The sequence below is a fragment of the Cynocephalus volans genome, chromosome X (genome assembly GCF_027409185.1).
Source record: "Cynocephalus volans isolate mCynVol1 chromosome X, mCynVol1.pri, whole genome shotgun sequence".
Lineage (NCBI taxonomy): Eukaryota > Metazoa > Chordata > Mammalia > Dermoptera > Cynocephalidae > Cynocephalus > Cynocephalus volans.
Window position 1 is genome coordinate 60,407,160 of NC_084478.1, and position 15,958 is coordinate 60,423,117.

Below are 15,958 nucleotides of genomic sequence, written 5' to 3' on the forward strand. Positions count from 1 at the left end.
TGGAACATTCTCCAGAACTGACTGATGTTAAGCCACAAAACAAGTTTCAACAAGTTCAAAAAAATCTAAATCATATCAGGTATTTTTTTCTGACCATAATGGAATGAAACAAGAAATTAATAATAAGAGGAGCTTTCAAAACTACACAAGTACATGGAAATTAATCAAAATGCTCCTGAACAACTAATGAATCAATGAAGAGATTAAGAAGGAAACCACTTCTTGAAACAAATGAAGACAGACACAACATACCAAGATCTATGGGATATAGCCAAGGCAGTATTAAGTGGAAAGTTTATAGCAATGGCCACCTGCATCAAAAAAAAAAAGAAAGAAAGAAAGAAAGATTTCAAATAAACAATCTGTGTATCTCAAGGAACCAGAAAAACAAAAACAAACCAAACCCAAAATAACTAGAAGAAAAGAAATAATAAAAATCACAGCAGAAATAAATAAAATGAGACTAAAATATAATACAAAAGATCCATCAAATAAAATATATCAAATATAATACAAATAAAATGTATCAAATATAATACAAAAGATCTATCAAAGAAAAAGTTGGTTTTCTGAAAAGATAAACAAAATCAACAATCAGCTAGACTAACCAATAAAAAAAGACCCAAATAAATAAAATCAGAAATGTAAAAGTAGACATTATAACTGATACTTCCAAAATGCTAAGGGTCTATTATGAACAACTATACATGAATAAATTTGAAAACCTAGAGGAAATGGAAAATTTCCTGGACACATATGACCTGTCAAGACTAAACCAAGAAGAAACAGAAAACCTGAATAGACCAATGATAAGTAATGAGATTGAATCAGAATTAAGTCTCTCATCAAAGAAAAGCCCAGACCAGATGGCTTTACTACTGAATTCTACCAAACAGTTAAAGAACTAATACCAATACTCCTTAAACTATTTTAAAAAATTGAAGTAGATGGAATAATTCCAAACTCATACTATGAGGCCAGCATTACCTTTATACCAAAACCAGGAAAGGGCACAACAAAAAAAAGAAAACTATAGGTCAATATCCTTAATGAACATAGATGCAAAAATCTCAATAAAATATTAGCAAACTGAATTCAACACATCAAAAAGTTTATAAACCATGACCAAGAGATTTATCCCAGGAAGGCAAAGATGGTTCAACATATGCAAATCAATAAATGTGATACATTGCATCAACATAATCAAAGAAAAAAACCATATGGTCATCTCAATAAATGCAGAAAAAGCATTTGAAAAAATTCAACATTCTTCATGATAGAAACTCTCAACAAATTAGGTATAGAAGGAAAGTATATTAATACAATTAAGGCGATATGTGACAAGCCAACAGTTAACATCATACATAATGGGCAAAAGCTGAAAGCTTTCCTCCTAAGAACTGGAACAAGACAAGGATGCTCACTCTCACCACATTTATTCCATTTAGTACTAGAAGTCCTAGCTAGAGCAATTAGGCAAGAGAAAGAAATAAAGTGCATCCAAATTGGAAAGGAGAAAGTCAAATAATCCCTGTTTGCAGATGACATGATTTTATACAGAGAGAAACCTAAACACTCTACCAAAAAATGCCTAGACCTGATAAACAAATTCAGCACAGCGGCAGGATATAAAATCAACATACAAAAATCAGGAGCATTTCTATACACCAACAACAAACTAGCAGAAAAAGAAATCAAGAAAACAATCCTATTTACAATTGCAACAACAAAAAAATAAAATAAAATACCTGGAATAAATTTAAGTAAGGAGGTGAAAGATCTCTACAAGGAAAATTATAAAACATTGATTAAAGAAATTAAAGAAGACACACAAAAATGGAAAGACATCCCATGTTCACAGATTGGAAGCATCAATATTGTCAAAATGACCATACTACTCAAAGCAATCTACAGATTTAATGCCATCTCTATCATACTACCTATGACTTACTTCACAAAAATGGAAAAAAACAAAATCCAGAAGTTTATATGGAACAACAAAAGATCTGGAATAGCCAAAGCAATTCCTAGCAAAAAGAACAAAGTGGGAGGCTTCACACTTCCTGATTTCAAATTATACTACAAAGCTATAGTAATCAAAACAGAATGATACTGGCACAAAAACAGACACATAGACCAATAGAACAGAATAGGGAATCCAGAAACAAACCCACATACTTACAGCCAACTAATTTTTGACAAAGCAGCCAAGAACATACATTAGGAAAGGACAGTCTCTTTAATAAATGGTGCTGGGAAAACTGGAGATCCATATGCAGAAGAATAAAACTAAACCCTTATCTTTCACCATATACAAAAGTCAACTCAAAATGGATTGAACGAGCCCCGCCAAGTGCACACTGATCAGAGAGGCGCCCAGGCAGAGAGACCCAAAATCCTCAGAGATTATGTGCCCTGTGGTGCCAGCGCACGACCCAGCAGGTAGGCCTTGCCAGCGCCACCCAACTCCATCCCAGCCCCACCGAATGCATGCCAGTCAGAGAGGCACCCAGCAGGAGAAACTCAAGATCTTTGGAGACCACACGCCCTGTGGTGCCAGCAGGCGACTCAGCAGGTAGGCCTTGCCACCACCACCTGACTCCATCCCCAGTCCCGCCAAGTGCGTGCTGATCAGAGAGGTGCCCAGCCAGAGAGGTCCAAGATCTTCGGAGAGTATGCGCCCTGCAGTGCCAGTACGCGACCCAGCAGGTAGGCCTCACTGCCACTGCCTGACTCGATCACCAGCCCCGCTGAGTGCACGCCAATGAGAGAGGTACCCAGTGGGAGAAGCCCAAGATCTATGGAGACCACACGCCCTGTGGTGCCAGCGTGCAACCGAGCAGGTAGGCCTTGCCACTACGGCCTGACTCCATCCCCAGCCCAGCTGAGTGCATGCTGACCAGAGAGTCGCATCCCCCGAGAGGCCCAAGATCCGAGACAACCACGCACCCGAGGCACTAGTGGACAACCAAGAAGACACTGAGGCAGCCATACCAAATTGACAGTCCCACCAGCATCCTAGCCAGACAATAGTGTCAAACCAGTGGACTGTGAAATCCCCTGCCACAATGACTAAACATCAAAGGAAAAATACCAGAAATATGAAAAATCAAGAAAGTACACCACTAAAGGGTAATAACTCTCAAGCTCTAGATCCTATAGAACAAGAAGCCCTTGAAATGCCTGACAAGGAATTTCGAGTGATAATTCTAAGGAAACTAAATGAGATACAAGAAAACTCGGCTAAACAACACGATGAAATGAGGAAAAGTATACAGAACCTGAAAGAAGATGTGTACAAGGAAATCAATGCCCTGAAAAAGAATGTAGCAGAGCTTGCTGAGGTGAAGAATTCATTCAATGAAATAAAACACACAACAGAGAGTTTAACCAGCAGGCTTGCCGAAGCAGAAGAGAGAACTTCTGACCTTGAAGATGGGCTGTTTGAAATAACACAGGCAGAAAAAAAAGAAAAAGAATTAAAAACATTGAAGAAAATCTAAGCGAGATATCAGACAACCTTAAGCAGTCAAATATCCGAGTCATGGGTATTCCAGAAGGGGAGGAAAAAGGAGATTGCATTGAAAACATATTCAACAAAATAGTGGCAGAAAACTTCCTACGTATAGGAAAAGACATAGATCTTCAGATTCAGGAAGCTCAAAGATCCCCAAACATATTCAACCCAAAAAGGTCTTCTCCAAGACACGTTATAGTCATATTGACAAAACTCAAAGACAAAGAGAGAATCTTAAAAGCTGCAAGAGAGAAGAGTCAAATCACCTCTAAAGGAGCCCCAATCAGACTAAAATCAGACTTTTCATCACAAACCCTAAAAGCCAGAAAGGAATGGGATGATATATTCAAAATATTAATGACAGAGATTGCCAGCCAAGAATTCTCTACCCCGCAAGGCTATCCTTCCAAAATGAAGGTCAAATAATATATTTCTCAGACAAACAAAAACTGTGGGAGTTCACTACCACATGACCAGCCTTATGAGAAATTCTCAAGGGAGTACTAGTTTTGGTACCTGAAAGAGAACTACCCCTGTCATAAAAACCCAAAAAAAATCAAAACCCTCTAGTATAATAAAAATGGCATCTGTGAAGAGAAAAGAAACATAAAAAAGGTTATCTACAACTTAAAGAACCAACAAATACAGAAAACAAACAGTAGATCAGAAAGAAAGGAACAAAAGACACCTAAGACATCCAAACAAAAATCAGTAAAATGCTAGGAGTAAATCAACAGCTTTCAATAACAATTCTTAATGTAAAAGGATTAAATTTCCCCATCAAAAGACACAGACTGGCTGACTGAATTAGAAAGGAGGACTCAACTATATGCTGCCTTCATGAGACCCACCTCACCTATAAGGACTCACATAGACTAAGAGTGAAAGGATAGAAAAAGATTTACCATGCAAACAGAAATGAAAAACGAGCTGGAGTAGCTATTCTATATCTGATAAAATAGACTTTAATCTAAAAACCATAAAAGGAGATATTGAAGGCCACTACAAAATTAGAAAAGGATTGATCCATCAAGAAAACATAACAGCCATAAATATATATGCACCCAATGTCAGAGCAGCCAGATTTATAAAACAAACTCTATTAGACCTAAAGAAGGAAATAGACACTAATATCATAATAGCAGGGGACCTGAACACCCCACTGTCAATATTGGACAGATCATCTAGGCAAAGAATTAGTAGAGAAACACAAGATCTATGCAACACTCTAGACCAATTGGACTTGGCAGATATCTACAGAACATTCCATCCAACAACCTCAGAATATTCATTCTTCTCATCAGCACATGGATCATTCTCCAGGATAGATCACATGTTAGGTTACAAATCAAGTCTCAACAAATTCAAAATAAACGGAATTATCCCATGTATTTTTTCAGACCACAATGGATTAAAATTAGAAATCAATAACAAACGAAATTCTGGAAACTATACAAACACATGGAAATTAAACAGCATTCTACTTAATGACATATGGGTCCAAGAAAAAATCAAACAGGAAATCAAAAAATTTATTGAAACTAATGAAAACAATGATGCATCATACCAAAACCTATGGGATACTGCAAAAGCAGTAGTAAGGGGTAAATTTATTGCATTAAATGCTCACTTCAGAAGAATGGAAAGATGGCAAATGAACAACCTAACACTTCAACTTCACCTTAAAGAACTAGAAGAACAAGAACAATCCAAACCCAAAGTTAGCAGACGGAAAGAAATCATTAAGATCAGAGCAGAACTTAATGTAATTGAAACCCAAAAAACAATACAAAAGATCAATGAAGCAAAAAGTTGGTTTTTTGAAAAGATAATAAACTTGACAAACCATTAGCATGGCTAACTAAAAAAAGAAGAGAGAAGATCCAAATAACAAAAATTAGAAATGAAAAAGGTGATATTACAACTGATACATCTGAAATACAAGCAATCATTCAAGACTACTACAAACAACTATATGCCAACAAATTTGAAAATCTGGAGGAAATGGATAAATTTCTGGACACACACAAGCTCCCAAAACTGAGCCAAGAAGATATAGAAAATCTGAACAGACCAATAACAATAAAAAAGATTGGAGCTGTTATCAGAAGGCTCCCAACAAAGAAAAGCCCAGGACCAGATGGACTCACAGCAGAATTTTACCAAACATTCAAAGAGGAATTGACACCAATTCTCTACAAACTATTCTAAAAGATTGAAACAGAGGCAAATCTCCCAAACTCATTCTATGAAGCAAACATCACCCTGATACCATAACCAGGTAAAGATACACCCCAAAAAGAAAACTACAGGCCGACATCCTTGATGAATATAGATGCAAAAATCCTCAAAAATAATAGCTAACAGAATACCAGCAACACATACGCAAAAGTATACACCACGATCAAGTGGGATTCATCCCAGGGATGCAAGGTTGGTTTGGCATATGCAAATCAATAAGTGTGATACACCATATTAATAAATTCAAACCCAAGTACCATATGATTACCTCTATAGATGCTGAAAAAGCATTTGATAAAATTCAACATTCATTCAGGACAAAGACCCTCTATAAGTTAGGTATAGATGGAAATTATCTCAACATAATTAAAGCCATATATGATAAACCCACTGCCAATATCATCATGAATGGGGCAAAGGTGAAAGCTTTTTCTTTAAGAACAGGAACTAGACAAGGATGCCCACTCTCACCAATTCAACATAGTGTTGGAAGTACTAGCCAGAGCAATCAGAGAAGAGAAGGAAATAAAGGGCATCCAGATTGGAAAAGATGAAGTCAAACTGTCCCTGTTTGCAGATGACATGATCCTATATATCAAACAGCCTAAAGCCTCTACAAAAAAACTGTTGGACTTTATAAATGATTTCAGCACAGTAGCAGGATACAAAATCAACACACAAAAATCAGTAGCATTTCTATTCTCCAATAGTGAACATACAGAAAAAGAAATCAAGAAAGCTTGCCCATTTATAATAGCCACCAAAAAAAATAAAATACTAAGGAACTGAGTTAACCAATGATGAGAAAAATCTTTATAATGAGAACTACAAACCACTGCTGAGAGAAATCAAAGAGGACACAAGAAGATGGAAAGATTTCCCATGCTCTTGGATTGGAAGAATCAACATTGTGAAAATGTCCATACTACCCAAAGTGATATACAAATTCAATGCAATCCCCATCAATATTCCAATGACATTTTTCTCAGAAATGGAAAAAACTATCCAGTCATTTATATGGAATTGCAAAAGACCACGCATAGCCAAAGCAATGCTGAGCAAAAAACAGTAAAGCTGAAGGCATAACACTACCTGACTTTAAACTATACTACAAAGCTATAATAACCAAAACAGCATAATACTGGCATAAAAACAGACACACTGATCAATTGAATAGGACAGAGAATCCAGAAATCAACCCACACACCTACAGCCATCTGATCTTTTACAAAAGCACCAAGCCTATACACTGGGGAAAAGATTGCCTCTTTAGCAAATGGTGCTAGGATAACTGGATGTCAATATGCAGGAGAATGAAACTAGACCTGTACCTCTCACCATATGCCAAAATGAACTCAAAATGGATTAAAGAATTAAATATATGCCCTGAAACAATAAAACTTCTTAAAGAAAACATAGGAGAAACACTTCAGGAAGTAGGACTGGGCACAGACTTTATGAATATGACCCCAAGAGCATGGGCAACCAAAGGAAAAATAAATGATTGGGATTATATCAAACTAAAATGCTTCTGCACAGCAAAAGAAACAATTAACAGAGTTAAAGGACAACCAACAGAGTGGGAGAAAATATTTGGAAAATATACATCTGACAAAGGATTAATATCCAGAATATACAAGGAACTGAAACAACTTTACAAGAAAAAAACAAGTAACCCAATTAAAAAATGGGCAAAAAGCTAAATAGGCATTTCTCAAAGGAAGATATACGAATGGCCAACAGACACATGAAAAAATGCTCAACATCACTCAGCACTTGGAAAATGCAAATCAAAACTACACTGAGATACCATCTAACCCCAGTTAGGCTAATATCCAAAGGACTGTGAATGATAAATGCTGGTGAGGTTGTGGAGAAAAGGGAACTCTCATACATTGTTGGTGGGACTGCAAAATGGTGCAGCCTCTATGGAAAATGGTATGGAGGTTCCTCAAACAGTTGCAGATTGATCTCCCATATGACCCAGCTATCCCACTGTTGGGAGTATACCCAGAGGAATGGAAATCATCAAGTCGAAGGTATACCTGTTCCCCAATGTTCATTGCAGCACTCTTTGCAATAGCCAAGAGTTGGAACCAGCCCAAATGTCCATCATCAGATGAATGGATATGGAAAATGTGGTACATCTACACAATGGAATACTACTCTGCTATAAAAAAGAATGAAATACTGACATTTGCAACAACATGGATGGACCTTGAGAGAATTATATTAAGTGAAACTAGTCAGGCACAGAAAGAGAAATATCACATGTTGTCACTTATTTGTGGGAGCTAAAAAAATAAATAAATAAATACACAAAGAACGTGGGCAGGGGGGAAGAAAACACAACAATTGCAATTCGTTGAAGTTGACATAACAAGCAAACAGAAAGGACATTGTTGGGACGGAGGAGGAGAGGGAGGAGGGGGGGAGGTTTCGGTAATGGGCCACAATAATCAACCACATTGTATATTGACAAAAAAATGGATTGAAGTCCTAAATGTAAGATCTGAAACTATAAAACTTCTAGAAAAAGCTGGCTGATTATCTCACTTGGTTAGAGCACAGCCTTGTAATACCAAGGTCAAGGGTTCGGATCCCCACACTGGCCAGCCACAAAAAAAAAATAAAAATAAAAAAACTTCTGGAGGAATAAGGAAAACACTTCAGGATATAGTACTGGGCAAAGACTTTATGAATAATATCTCTAAAGCATAGGCCACAAAAGCAAAACTAAATAAATGGGATTATATCAAACTAAAAAGTTTCTGCATAGCAAAGGAAACAACCAACAGAGCAAAGAAACAACCTGCAGAATGATAGAAAATATTTGCAAACTATGCATCTGTCAAGGGATTAATATCCATAATATGCAAGGAACTCAAACAACTCAATAATAAAAAATCAAATAATCCTATTCAAACATGGGCAAAAAACCTGAAAAGACCTTTCTCAAAAAGGAACTTACAAGTGGCCAACAGGTATATGAAAAGTGCTCAATATAACTAATTAAGAGAGAAATGTAAATCAAAGCCACAATGAGATATCATCTCACCCCAGTTAGAATGGCTATTATCAAAAAGACATAAATAACAAATGCTGGCTAGGATGCAGAGAAAGGGGAACTCTTACACACTGTTGGTGGGACTGTAAATTAGTACAGCCACTATGGAAAAGAGTGTGGAGGTTTCTCAAAGAACTACAGATAGAAGAACTACCATGTGATCCAGCAATCCCAATACTGGGCATACATCCAAAGCAAAGGGAATCTATATGTTGAAGGGATACCTGCACTCCCACGTTTATTGTGACTCTATTCACAATAGCCAAGATTTGGAACCACCCTAAAATGTCCATCAACATATGACTATATAAAGAAAATGTGGTATACACAATGGAATATTACTCAGCCATAAAAAAAGAATGAAAATGAAATTCTGCCATTCACAACGACATGGATGAGCTCAGAGAAAATTATGTTAAGTTAAATAAGCAGGCACAGAAAGAGAAATACCACATGTTCTCACTCATATATGGAAGCTAAAAAAGTTGATCTCACAGAAATAGAGAGTAGAATAGTGGTTTCTAGAGACTGGTAAGGGGAGGCAGAGATGGGGAGAGAGAGGGTGGTCAGTGGACACAAAATTTTAGACAGATAGGAAGAATAAGGTGTAGTATTCTACAGCAATATAGGTGACTACAGTCAACAGCAAATTACTATATAACTTCAAGTACCTGATTGAGAGCATTTTGAACGTTTCCAACACAAAGAAATGACAAATGTTTGAGGTGATAGATATGCTAAATACCATGTTATGATCATTGCACACTGTAGAAATGTACCCAAATATCACATTGTACTCCATAAATATATAAAATTATTATGAATCAATTTAGAAAAAATAAAAAGACAAAAAAAAAGAGTAGAATGGTGGTTACCAGAGGCAGGGAAGGGGAGGGAGGAAGGGGGGATAAGGATAGGATAGTAAATGGGTACTAAGTTACAAAGTTACAGTTAGATAAGAAGAATAAGTTTTGGTGCCCAAGGGTGACAATAGCTAATATTATTGTATTGTGTATTTCAAGATAGGTAGTAAAGAAGACCTTGAATGTCATAACCACAAAGAAATTATAAATGTTTAGGTGATATATATGCTAACTATTCTGATTGAAGCATTATATAATACATGCATGTATTGAAACAACAAATTGTACCCCATAAAAATGAATAATTTAAAAAATTAATTAGTTAATTAATTTTTTAAAAGACAGGGAAAAGAGATATTGGGGGATCACTAACTGCCTCTTCCACAAAAATAATCACAGTGCTCTTTTACTTACAATGGAACAGGAGATGGGTAGAAGATTAGAGGGAGAAAGACAGATAAAATAACAGAAATAATGGATAAATTCTTGGCATTTATGCTTTTTAAGAGTGTAAGTATTCTAAAAATATCAGTTCCCCATAATGTGGCAACAGATGTATAACAGGTAACTTTAACATATTTGTATTACTTGCAGTAGAAGGTGTAGTACCCATAGGAGGACCTGGGGATGGACATTTATTCAGGACTGGAGCCTGGTCAAGGAGGGCTGCTGTCAGGGCCAGCTACATAATTTGCACGGCCCAGTGCGAAATGAAAATGCAGAATCCTTTGTTCAAAAAGGTCATCGCTAACACTATGCTATATGCAAATAGGGCAACAATAGGGTGACAAAGAACAGAGTTCATACATATGTGCATCTCTTCAGCTCATGGACATACTCCATTTCCCAGTGAAGTGTCATTGGGCTTCTTTTGCAAAATGCAGGCTCAAAGATAAAATGATTAAGAATTTCAAGAAAGTGACAGTGGGGTATTAAACCAAGGGCAAGACCCTTCTGAACATGGGGCCCTGTGTGTCTATACAAGTCACATGCCCATGAAGTCAGCCCTCAGTACCATGGCAGGCACGGAGATGCATCACTCATATCCCCCTTCAAGAGAGGATTGTCTGACAGATGTGAATAAGTGTGGTTAGCTGACAGCCTCTAGCTGTCATTTTCTTAGAATCTACCTCAGCTTTAGAGCCAACTTCACAATATTCTTGGGGAAGCACAAGCCAATGACTAAGCAAAACAGTCTTCTTAGGGCAATGCCCAGTGAGTGACTAAGCAAGGTGGCAGTACTCAGGGCCGGCCATTTCTAACTATTGCAGGGCTCCTCTGATGGGTACCCTTTGTTCTGAGCTGTTGCTGGGCTGGCAGAGATGTTTCAGATCTTCATTGCAGCCTGATGGCTCCCCCTGCCCAATCCTACTTCCTCTCTGTCTCCTTTCAAAGGTGCTAATCCCCATAAACCTTTTGCCTTCCTAGCTCTATCTCAGCTTCAGCTTCCCAGAGAAACCAGTCTGTGACAGCTTCATAAGGAGATAATGATTTAGCCTAGAAAAATGAATAGGAAAGATCCATGCAAAAATTTATATAAAGGGAGAATGAAGCCCAGAGAACAGCACAAGTAAAGGAGTGACCTTATGAAACACTGTGCTGCAGTTGCTGGTGCATAGAATGTGTGCGTATTGTGTGTTGGGGGTGGGGGAGAGAGAGATGTAGGAGTGGAGAGAGAATGGACAGCCAAACCAGGAAATTGTCATTGGTATAATACAAGTGTTGGGAAAATAGAATAATTTAATCAGGCTCCCCTCGCCTTAGGTCAGGTTGGGGGTGGTGCAGCATTCTTTGTAAGCAAGTTGTGTGTGGGTGGAGTTAGTGCGCATGTGCGGCACCACAGGTTTGCTGGTGTCTGCCTCAAGCTTCCACTCTGCGGGCCATGCTTTCCAACCTACGGCTTCCAAGGACCTGTTTGCCGGTTACCTAGCTCATAGACCTGTGTATGAAGGGTCTGGTGACCCATCCTGGCATGTGAGGGGTCTGGGGACCCAGCCTGGCATGTGAAGGGTTTGTGATCCAATCTGGACAATGGGCTTGAGGGGCCTGTGAGCTCCAGACCCAGCCCTAGCACTACAATTGGCCCAGTCAGCAGGATTACAGGCAAGTAAAAAAGCTTTACAACAAGTATCTTGACTACAGATCTTACTTGGATTTTACCAAATAACAGTGATGGATCTTGGACATGACTGGCGCCATTTTACACACAATAAGCACAAAGTAGCCACCAGCATTTTCCTTAACAGAAACCTAGTGGTTTCTGAGAAATAGAAACTACTCTACTTGGGCATGGGCGCAACTTTCCACCTGATTGCATCCGCCAGCCTTATCTCCCACTCCAGCACCAAACCCCCTCCCTGATTACATCAGCCTTCCCTACAATTTATATAAACTCTCCCACCCCCAGGCCTGGTGCTGCCATCCATTTTGAGTGCAGCCCAGCAGACTTTCTTCCTTTAATAAAGCTTGATCGGTATCCGGCATTTCAGCTCACTTTCTTTCATACAGTATTTAAAAGTTGAAGTGTTAGCATTTCCATAGTGATATGTATGTGAATCAAGCATAACTGCTAATGGCTTATGTGGACCATTATTCAGAAATAACTTCAGTGATTTGGTGACCATGTACCAACCTATATAAGTACATTTCCTAGTTTTGATAATATACTATGTTTATGTAAGATGTTACTGTTGGGAGAAGCTGGGGGAAGTGTACATGGGATTCCTCTGTTCTATTCTTGCAAGTTCCTGTTAATCTATAATTATTTCAAAGAAACTTAAATTTTTAGATTAATGTTTCAGTGATTCTCCTTCACACTATACATTTCACTTTATAAATTGAGACCACACTCCATTTAAATTTTTATTATACTTTAATCACTCAGTCTTACATAGTCATTTTCCTATGCCATGAAAACATTCCTTGTCAACAAAATTTTTGAAGCGTGAATGATCTCCAAAGGCATACTTGTGCCATATTTTTCCTATCTATTTCTTTATTGTTTTCTGTGTCATTGTCTGTCCGGCCTTAAAAACTAATGCCACCTTAAGTGACATTACAAGCGGCGCCATTATGGGCCCACAAGGGCGTATTAACATGGCAGCCTAAGATGGGGCCAGGAGGAAGTAGGGTGGGAGTGTCTGCGGGAACCTTGCCTTAGCCCTTATTGGCCAAATATGCGCTTTGGCGCTCATGAACACTGCGTGATTGCAATAGCTAGGCACTGAGACAGGATGCATGCTCTTGTAACCTTTAAGCTGATTGGAGGATGTAAAAAACCTCCCTTCCCTATTTGCCTTTAAAAGCAAGTGCTTGTGTGATAATAAATGGAACTGCTCGACAGAACCCCCACCGTGTCTTAGTGTCCTTTAATGGGCTGGTTGGGGCCAGCGGCTGTGCTCACCTCTCTTCATGGCTCTCTTCCCCTGTCTCCTCCCAACGGGGATGGAGAGAAAGAGGAATCCGGGCGATTCGCTCGCCCACCTAGGGAAAGACTGATAATGAGGCGTTTTTTCTAGGACTGTTCGGGTTGGCCGGTGGCGGACCCGACAATTGTCCTGAGTTTTAGGATTTTGGAAGGGGTTTTTATAAAGATGATTGAAATAAAATCTTTGTACAGAAATCTTTTGCCTGTGTTTGTATTTTTATGAAGGATCCTGAAATGGAAGTGGTTGTCAGTAGTAGTGAACATTATTAAGGCATTTGATATACACGGCCAAATGATTTTTTTTAATAAGTTTGTACCAGTATACCCTCCCAAGAGTTAGGTATGAGAGAAACTTTCACTGCATTTTAAAATTGCCATTGCTGAAAGAATATACCAAGTGTCACATTTAACAGCAGATGACTAGAGAATTTGGGAAATGAAGGTTAATATAGATTTTACTGGCTCCTTCAGTGCTAGCTGACACCATTTGGCCACACCTAGATATTTTGTCTTTGCCACCTAAGATTATTATAGGATATGAGTGGCAAACAATCAGAGACTGAGGCTGCTTGCAAGTTAAAATATGCTTATTTAAAGAGCCATATAGTTAGTATAATAAGCCTGAAAATGGCAAAGATGATGCTTTGTTGTGAAAAGCAAAGTACCTGACTCATAGTCTTGCTTTAATTGTGTTAGATGCCTTCTAGTTACCCCTCAGGATCTATTTTCCACTCTTCTCTACACTACTTTCTGCTATGGGAGGCTGTCCTGTATGGTCTTAACAGGGACTCATACATTCTGGCTTCTGATTGAGTCCATCAGATGGGGAGTCGTTGTTGAATTCATCCAATGGGGAGTCCAATGGGGAGGTAACAGGGAAAATGCAGTAAGTTTGGGGTACTTGTTCTGTGGCTTTCTTCCTGTGAGGTCTCTGAGGCTACCTGTGTCCCTCAGCCAGTGGTCACAGCTCCTCTCAAGGTGGTCCTCTCCACATGACTTTAACCACTCCCTCACTCCATTTCTTCTGGCCCTGTGTAGGGGTAGTAACAGTTCTCATTATCTTTTGTTGTCTCCCTCAATCCTGCCCACACATTGATAAATATGCTATTTACTAAACCTTCCTCAAATTATTCTAAGGTGTATGTGCCTTTGTTTTCCTGGTGGGGTCCTTCTTCAAAGAGTAGCCAACTGTGGTAGCTCTGACAGGGATGGGAGTACCCTCTTACTTCCAAAGAAGTCATGGACCCTGTGACTGTAGGGGCTGTGCTTCCATTGGAGGTACTGTTGGATGAATATTGGCAGGAGGAGAGTGGGCAGGTGCAAGCTATAAGGTCGGTTTGGCATCCATCAAGCAAGCTTGCGTTAAATATTTTCAGCAGGTAACTGCCTCTACAGAAATGACACAAAGACACTGGGACTTTGCAGGCAATCAGCTCTCAGATTATTTCCATGACTTGCAATGAAGTGCTCCAAATAACAGGAGGAGGTCAGTGGGGAAGTGTAAAATGAATGACCTGAGAAGTTGAGGAAAGCTCAGAAGTAATGACGGTGTATAGTGAAACTGCATAGAGTGGCCCATATGCATCATCTACCTCCTGAGATAAGCAAAACTTAGCCATCTGTATTATTCCATTTCTGTTGCTCATAACAGAATACCTGAAACTGGGTAATTTGTAAAGAAATATAATTTATTTCTTACAGTTTCAGAGGCTGGAAAGTCCAAAGTCTAGGGAACACATCTGGTGAGGGCCTTTTCTTCGGTGGTGACTCTATACAGCAATGCAAGGTATCACATGGCAAAATGGTTGGGCAAGAGAGAGCTAACCTGCTCATTTACTCTCCTTTGAGAGCCATTAGAACGACACCCATTACTCCATGAATGGATCAATCCATTCACCAGGGCACAGTCCTCACAATCTAATCTTCTCCTAAAGGCCCCACCCTTTATTTACCATAATAGAATTTCCCACCCTCTTAACATTGTTACAGTGAGGATTAAGTCTCAGTGAGTTTCGGAGGGGCATTCAATCCACAGCATCATCCAATGGGCATACTGGGAAGCCCCAGAGCAGTGCTGTGCCTAGCCATACTTGAGCCTGAAGGCAAAGGAAAACATCAGAAATACTGATCCTCGGGCTGAGCCCGTGGCTCACTCGGGAGAGTGTGGCGCTGGGAGCGCCGAGGCCGCGGGTTCGGATCCTATATAGGGATGGCCGGTTTGCTCACTGGGTGAGCGTGGTGCTGACAACACCAAGTCAAGGGTTAAGATCCCCTTACCGGTCATCTTTTAAAAAAAAAAAAAAAAAAAATAGAAATACTGATCCTGTCCTTATTTAAAACTTAATGTTTTGTTCGTTGTGGATTTTTTTTGCATTAATTTTGATTTTTTAAAATACTGAATTAAAATATTTATCTTGACTACTGAGTTTTTGATGCCCCCTTCAACTTTGCACCTGAGAAAAGTGCTTCATTTGTCTGACCCTAGTCAGCCAGGACTACTGCAAGGAGTCATCATTGACTCTTCTATTTCCCTCACACCACACACCCAATCCTATTGGCTCTATTTTCAAAATATTTTCAGAATCTGATTACACCTGACTACGTCCACTTCTACCACCCAAGTTCTAGCCACCATCATCTCTCACCTGGTGTTCCTGTTAACTATTCCTGCATAACACATTACCCCAAAACATAGTAGTATAAAACAACCACTTTACTTTGCTCATGATTTTGTGGTTAAGACTTCAGGAAGGACTCAGCTGAGCAGTTCTTGCTTGGAGTCTCTCATACTGTTGCAGTCGGGTGTCAGCTGGGGCTGTAGTTATCCGAAGGTTTGGCTGGGC